The 8,548-nt window shown below is 40.3% G+C and overlaps 1 pseudogene across 1 annotated transcript; it reads right to left on the bottom strand.

Annotated features, from left to right (window-relative positions):
* Window positions 1-6,343: 6,343 nt before the first annotated feature.
* Window positions 6,344-6,955, bottom strand: LOC311592006 (mediator of RNA polymerase II transcription subunit 31-like; annotated as a pseudogene). Its single transcript has one exon. The product of its transcript is annotated as a mediator of RNA polymerase II transcription subunit 31-like (transcript).
* Window positions 6,956-8,548: the final 1,593 nt, after the last annotated feature.

Raw genomic sequence — 8,548 nt, 5'->3', positions numbered from 1 at the left:
GCCAATTTCTTGAAATGATAGTTTCTCTGTGTTAGTGGCTTGTTTTTTTTTTAATGGTGACTATGATCTGTCATCGCATTTGACTTATTAAGATGTCTAGTGTGGATTTCGGAGGGCTTCGTGTTCTAGTAAAAGCTTCACTGAGCTCTGCTTACAGATGCAAAGCTTTTCCCTGCTGTTTCTGGAAATGCTGCACATAAGTATTAGCAGTAAAGTTACTAATGGACAAACAAAAATGCTACACTGGAAATGGAAACAAATGAACTGATAGAAAGAAAAACAACTATTTTTTGCCTGTCTTGTGGAGGTGAAAGATAAGCAGAAATGTATCATTTTAAGATAGAGGAAGATTATAGGTAAATAAATGTATTCATTGGAGAGTGAACTGAATATCTATTTTATGCCAAGCATTATGAAAGATTGTACAAATATAATAGCTGATGATATAGATACAATCTCCGGATGCATAGAGTGGGAGAATATAGAAGCATTTTCTTAAATTTAGAGTTGTCTTGGAAAGCTAGAAAAAAATCAAGATGACTACATGAGACATTGCAGGTATCTAATATTTTGGACTCCTGACTTCCAGACTTTACCTTCCTTTGTGGTTTTTTTTTTTTTTGGAGGAGATGTACATCAGTACCTGGCTGAATAGAACAGATGATGTAGTAGTTACAATCATGAAAAATGTCAAGTGTCTCAAATTTCCCCATGGTCTTCACCCTAGATAGGTTTCTGTCTCTCACCCATGGAAGGTGGCAGAGTGAGTACCATGAAACCATGTGTAGTTTTCTTTTTACCACAGGCAGGGTTTCACTCTACTTGAACAAGTTCAAAGAAAGTTTCACTTTGATGGCTTTACAGAAACCTGGAACCTCTGAGGCACCATTTTAGCAGACAGGTTCTGAAGAACTAGGGCTCTTCTTATTTTATGAATTTTGGTCGTGTTTTTGATTGTTGTTCCATTTTAGAGTCAGGATCTCTCATTCAGTTGCTTTGACTGGTACCAAATTCCTGTGTTCCAATGATCATCCTGCCTCCTGAATAGCCAGGATTATAAGTGTGTGTCACGAGCCAAGCTATAGCCATTTATCCTTGTAAAAGTAAGGTATACTGCCATTGGATGTGAAGGTTCTATCACAGCATCACTTTTAGTTGTCACAGTTAGCTACTAGCTGTAGAGGGGGGACAACCATCAATATTGAGCCCACTGTTGAGCTGGGAGTGCCTGATTCTTGGATTGAAAGGGGGAAGGGACATAAAGTTCTGACTTAGTTTCTAATTTTCCACTGGCCTAGTTTAATCTCTTTCCTCAAAATTTGGATAAATGTCTCAAAAACAAAACAAAACAAAACAAACAAACGAAATTTGGATAAATAGTAGTTTTATCAACAATATTCAATTAAATCTACAACTTTGGAGTGTAAAATAGAAACTGTCCATTAAGCTTGAGTGCATAAACCAAGAATGGCCAGAAGAGCCAGCCAGAGGGGCTGGAGGGTCACACATGGCTCCTTTCCTATGGCCTTAGGCTTCCAGATCAATGGCTGCTCCGGACTCTGCCAGTCTTCTCTGCTGCTCCTGGGTAAGGCTTGCCTACTCTCACCTTGATGTGTTTTTCCTTTGGACAAGTTGATGAGTGATCAGACTAACATAGTGTTCAGGAGCTGCTTCCAATTCTGGGAAGCTGGAATTAACTGTGGATGCAGTGAAAGTCCTCATGGTAGCCATGCTACTGGAAGGAAAAGCAGAAAATGCAAGAGGCCTGGGGCCTGCAGCTTGCTGAGTGTCTTCCTATGGGCATACTGTGTTCACTGAAAGGACAGTTAGAGGAGTGGGGTCGATTTGTATTCATCTTTCAAGAGGCTGTATTGAGAATAAATATACATCTCACTAGTCAGTCCAGGCTCGGTGGGAGATGCCTATAATCTCAATGCCCAGGAGGCTGATGCAGAAGGGTTGGGAGCTCAAGGCTAGGCTGAGCTACATGGGGAAAGGGCTTGTCTCAAATAGCAAAACAAAAGAAGAAAAGGCAAGCATCAATAATAACAAAACCACCACCACCGGCAGCATAAATCAAAGCCTGCTACTGGCCTTTTCCATTTCTTTTCTCCTTGGCACAGCCTTGTGAAGTTGCTCACTCCACAGCTGGGAGGTCATAGATCCAGTAGCAAAGCAACAGGCATTTTCTTGTTAAACAGATGTGGTGTGTTTACTACTTTCTAAACATTTACGTTTGTGCCTTTGGAACACTGCTGCTGCCTGCCTCAGCAGGAACCCTTACCCCATTTGGTGCCCACCAGCTGTTCAACCATTTCTGATCAAATTGCTCGGAATAGTGACTGTCACCGTGACATAGCGGCCCAGTGTTCAGAGTTGGGTGAGGAGATCTGAAGACTCAGGTTTTATGAGCTGTCGCCCATACTTGAGTGGAGTTTTTGGGATAGAGCCGTCTTTGAGTCACTCTGTAAGTAACCCTCCACCCATGCTTCTGTAGGTAAGCCCAAAGAACCCACTAAGGTTGACTTAGGTAGGCTGTGGTATACACTTTTATCTAGGGTGAACAGAGTTTTTGTTTATTTCTTTCCTGGAAAAACCCTGACATGCATAGATTTAACAGTTTTCCTTGTCTTCCTTTGTAGGCTTGGTATTGATTGTTAAATTGAAATTGCTGTTCTTTTATCATGTTAAGGAAAATGTGTTATGAGTGTTTAAAGTTCTTCTTTTGTGCATTTTATTTTATTTTTTAAATTTATATATTTTTAATTTATTCAGGTTGCAACTCAATTGTTATCCCTTCACTTGTATTCTCTTGTTCCTCCCTCCCTCCTGCTTTCACCTTATTCCCCTCCCCTAGGTCTATGACTGAGGGGGCCCTCCTATCCCACTATATGGTCATAGGCTATCAAGTCTCATCTTGGCAGCCTACCTATTCTTTCTTTAAGTGTCACCAGGCCTCCCCACCAATGGGAGGTGGTCAAATATGAGGCACCAGCCTATAGAGGGGAACTGGAAATCATTAAAGTTCTTTTAAGTCAAGATTTTTACAAAAGTTTTCTTCTTTTGACAGTCAATTAAAACACATTCATTGTTTTTCCTATTAGTACCAACCACACTGTTAAGATGTTTCAATGGGTTAAGTATATAAGATTAGGATAGTGAGCCGGGTGGTGGTGGCGCACGCCTTTAATCCCAGCCCTGGTCTACAAAGTGAGTCCAGGACAGCCAGGGCTACACAGAGAAACCCTGTCTCAGAAAACCAAAGAAAAAAAAAGGATAGTGCTATAGTGTTAGGCATTATTATTATTACTATATGGAATGTAAAATAACATCTTAATAAATGAGAGATGATAAGCCGTCCTTACACTCCTGGAATTGACAGGAGTCATTGTCGACTTATGCCTAGGACAGATATATTATTCAACAGAAAGGGTTCCTCCCCAGTGGTGACCACGTCTCCAATTTTATGTCTCCTCTGTATTATAATTCTCATGTGAAAACAAGACTTAACTTGATTCCCCCGAAAACAAACAAACAAACAAACAAACAAACACACCAGACATAAAGGATTCACAGATATTTGCCAGCTGAGCAGAACTGGTCTCTGACCTTGTCAGTTAGGTAAATTTGAATGGCCAGCAGTGCTGAACTCCTTAGAGTGAGAAAATGACAAGTGGGTATGTGCAGAGCCAGTTTTCCAGTGTGTGTGTATGTGTGTGTGTGTGTGTGTGTGTGTGTGTGTGTGTGTGTGTGTGTGTGTGTAAACCAATACATTTAAGGCCAGTGTCAGTTTCAAACTGCCTTTTCAGGATGTTTGTACAGCACACAGGGGTGAAATCTAAAGGTGGACTCTTTCTCTTTCTGGGTGTGAGTGCACATTTGCTTCTTGACCTAGATCATAAAGTCTCTCTAGAGCAACATTTGGGCAAGTTTTCTTGCAACCTTGTTGGGGGATGGCTTGATCCAAGGCTTTCTTTGAGGCCCTGATGTGTGGGAAAGGAAGATAGTTCCTAAAACCAGGAACATGCCTAACAGAGACAGCAATAACCTTGGGCCAGGGCCTTGGCAGCATTTTTTCCTGAGGCTCTAATGTATACAGAAGGAACACAGCTCATTCTCAAAAACCAGGAATATGCTTGGCAGAGCTGGTAATGCCCTGGGGCCATTTGGGTGAGGGCCACTGGCTGCAGCCCTTGGAGAAGCTGGGGCTTCCGGTCCTGAGAACCCAACTCTTCCCACAATACTGGGCTATGATTATCAGTTCCATGGCCATTAGGTGCTTGGTCTGCACTTGACATATCCTATGCTCCTGTGCAACACTGCTTATTTAACTTTCTGATGCTGTCATCCTATTGTATGGCAGCTGATTCTGTCCCATCTTTCCTCTGGAAATAGTATATAAGGTGCTGTACTTATTAATAAATTTGCTTGCATGAATCATTAGCTTACCCAAGACCTCCTGATCCCAAACCTTCTTATCTTCTTTACTGTCTTTTCTCTTGGCCACCTCCCACTTAGGACCTTGTCTCTGAAGAGACTATTCACAGCTCTTTAAGTGATTGAAGGTTTCCTAGGCTCAGCATTCCTCGGCTGGGATAAGATGTGGATTTGCCAATGCAAAATTACTCTCTTTTTCTGCATGGGGCAAGGGGATATATGAGACCATGGAGCTTGGGCTTCCTCTTTGACACTGGTAAAGCTGTCTAATTCCATTTAGGTTTGTTTCTTTTCTGAGTAAATTCTGAAAGGGTAGCATGGAAACTTAATATCTATGCAGTTTCTTAAAGATTTCTTAAGTCTTTAAGAAGAATTGGAACAATGGGGGGGGTGGTGCCAGTAAGACAGCTAAGTAGGTCAAGGTACGGCTACCAAGGCTGAAAATAAGAAGGCACGTGGTGAAAGAAGAAAACCAGCTCCCACAGATGTTCTCTGACCTCAACACATGTTCTTTGGTGCACATGTGCATGAGTACGTGAACACACATATACACAAGCACACACACAAAGCACCCCATCCCAACACACATACATACACCCATACACATACATACATACACACATACATACACATACATACATACATACATACATACATACATACACACATACACACACATGTATATATGCATATAATAGAAAATGGACCAATGACTCAATAGGAAAATGGTCAAAGTATGTAAAAGACATAAAAGGGAAAATTCAAGACACATCAAAACTTGCTCAATTTTATTTTTCTTGGAAATAAAATCAGATGCTTTTTAAATTATGAAGTTGATTCAATTAAAAAGTTGAGCTGGTGAGAAATGAAGACTGTTGTTATGAGGAGGGAAAATTATTTCATTTTCTATTCTTTGAGAAATATGATAATATCTGCTCCACCTCTAACTTCCAATTCTCCTATTTTTTTCAACATGGCCACAGTTTCATGTCTTCTGGTTTTGTTGGTGTGAGTTTGGGTTATCCACAAGAGCATGCGAAAGCTACCAGTGGCCACCCTCTCAGAAGAGTACGATTCCGTCTTTTCCAGCAGCTCTCAAAGAATGCCAAAAACTTCTTGGTATGGGGTGGGGTCTGGAGAAGATTCTGGCAGGCTTGATCTTGTGCAGGTAGCTCCAGATGGTGTGAGTTTGTAAGTGCAAGAGCCATACCATGTTCAGAAGACAGAATTTCACACTGTTGTTCTTTCTGTCTCCTCTTCTGTGATGTTACGTGGACCTTGCTGGAGGCCTAAAGGGGTGGGTGTGGTGAGGTGAGGTGATCAGGAAAATAGGTAATGACACTCTCTTTTCTTGATGTATTGACCCACTGTGTGTTTCTGCATTGAGTACTGCCCACAGCAAACAGAAGCTTCTCTGAGTAAGGTTAAAAGAAGCCTTGTCCTGGGTGAGCTATGGCTTTCTGCCTAGGTTTGTGAAAGTCACAAGGTATTAAGCTTGTATTGGTATTATAACTTTATGGTAAATTTAGTGGCTCAAAGTAACATTAAGTATTTGTTTCCATAGGTCACAAACCTAGGCCAGGCTAGATATTTTGTTTATATAATTGGATTCAGAGTAGGAGCTGGCATTTACTATAGTACTATACATATTTGAGGGAAAGGGGGCACACTAACCTTTTTTGTTGTTGTTGTTCATCACCAAAATCTCATGTTATAGGAAAGACATATTTTACTTGGTCGCTAATGATTTATTTCACAGACTTTACTGTAGCAAATATAATGTTTGATCCCTAATTCCAAAATATCCACTATGTTCATATTTTGCCATAAAGTCTATTCCATGCCTTAGTTTTTTCACAAAATATATCTGACCAATAATGTGTCTTATGATTTTATTTTATTTTTTTTTCGGGTTTAACAGAAATAATCTATTAACAATCAAAAGTTTGCCAACCAAAAATAACACTAATAGTTCTGAGTGCTCCCACAATAGGGGTAGGCAGGAGAGTCTTATCTCTGTACGGTACAACAGCAGTACATTATATACATGTCCTAAGAGCCTGGTCTGTCCCCAGCTCTTCATTTTCCTGCTGTGTTGTTCTGTTGCTGCTGTTCTGCCAGGGCTTGCTGAAGACGCATCTGCTTCCGGGAATAGTGCTGCCAGTGTAGAATCTGCTGCTCGTCAATGAACTTCGCACACTGAGCGTTCACCAGCTCCTTCATACTGGAGGAGCTCTAACATGTGTAAACACTGAGGGTACTTTAGATACTTGGCATACTCTGGCTCCTTCCAGTAAAGCAAGTACTTGAGATAATTAACAAAAGCTTTGTCTTTGAAGTAACCTCTTTGGGCAAGAAAATTAAGGTAATTTGGATTGGCTAAACATTGCACAAATTCCAAGTCCAACTGAAACCGAAGTCGATTTCCAGCATCATCTGTCTCCATAGCGACGGCCGCAGCCATAACTGTAACAGAGAGGCACAAACACGACCAACCAGATTGAACCGCAGCCACGAATGGTCGTGTCTTATGATTTTAATTCATGGTTAAAAGTAATAATGGAAATTGTGGATCCCATCAGATGACAGTATTCACCCATGAAACAGTATTGTGTAAAGCAATGGATAGCACATTGTGATGCTAGGTATTAAGAGTAAAGTCACTTATGTGAGTTTTACATAAGCGTTTCAGATATTTCTTATTGACGGTGTGGAATTGAGAACAACAATAATGACTAGTTCTTTGATCTCATAGTTTTAATTCCAGTAACTAGTTCCTGGGTCCCCCAAATTTGGGTAGCACTCATCTGAAACATGGAAGACAATAAGTGGCTGTTTTCTTTTCTTTTTCACATTTTCTTTTGTGTGTGTATGTGTGTGTGTGCGTGTGTATGTGTGTGTGTGTGTGTGTGTGTGCGCACGCGTGCATGTGTGTGTACTCACACGCCCCATGGTGCCCATGTATATCAGTCAAAGGACAACTTGCAGGACTCAGTTCTCTCTTTTTGCAATGTGGGCTCTGGAGATCAAATTCTGGTCTTCGGGCTTGGTGGCAAGTGCTTTTGCCTGCTGAACCATATTGCTGGTCTTTACGTTATTTTAAAATATATATTGTTTTTCAGTGCTCTCCAAATATTTGATACTGTTACAGATTCTAGGAAAATGTAAGCAAATGTGTCTTTGAAATAGACTAAAGCCTAGAAAGGGAAGCAGGCACATAAGTGAATCTTAAGAATAACACACAAGCATTGTGATGTTGGGGGAATTCAAAGAGAAGACGGAGAAAGGTACCTGCTGTAGGTTGTCTGGATGGGAGGAAGCTTCCTTCAGGAATGATGCTTGAGCAGAAGCTGACAAATGTCAACCAAATCTGTTACTGGTTGAGGGCTAATTTGTGTCCATATGCCTTAGAAATCAGGTAAGTATGAATCCCCCCTATTTCAAAGGAACTCTTACTTCATGGGAAGCAATACCATTTTTTCTACAAAAGTGGGCTATACTTTATATGCGTGGGTATATGCTAATTGTGGTAATTTAGCTGGTTTTCTGTTTCCTTTGACTATATTTTTTCAAAAGTTATTTATGCCATCATCAATATCCTTACTCATCAACTACTGAACTAATTCATATCTGTTCTTCAAATGCTAACCCTGTATCACCTCATTTTAGAAGCACTGACCTTTACCTTAGGTTGGACTAAATGTTTTCCTTCTGTAGGTCTATTTGTATACTTTTATTATTACTTACTTAATCATTGTCTTTGTGCATGTGTTTCAATATAGTTTTAGCTTATGTCCTTTTAAGATTATGTCATTTTATTAATTTAAAAGATTGCCAGAAGTATTATTAATTCATGCTTATAATCCTAGTACTTGTAAGGCAAATCAGGAAGGTTGTCACAGTTTGAGGGCATCCTGGTCTACATACTAAATTCGTGGACAGCTACAACTACAAAGAAAGACCCCAACTCAAAAACCAAAACCAACCAACCAAACCAAAAAACAATAACAACAACTACAAAACCAGGCAACAAACCAACCAACCAACCAACCAAACAAACAAACAAACAAAAAAATTAAACAACTCCCAACCCCCAACCAGTCAATAATTA

This window comes from Acomys minous (assembly GCF_964271855.1).
Source record: "Acomys minous genome assembly, chromosome: 1".
NCBI classification, from domain to species: Eukaryota; Metazoa; Chordata; class Mammalia; order Rodentia; family Muridae; genus Acomys; species Acomys minous.
Note: the sequence above shows the minus strand (reverse complement) of the source record. Positions and strands in the feature narration are given on the sequence as shown.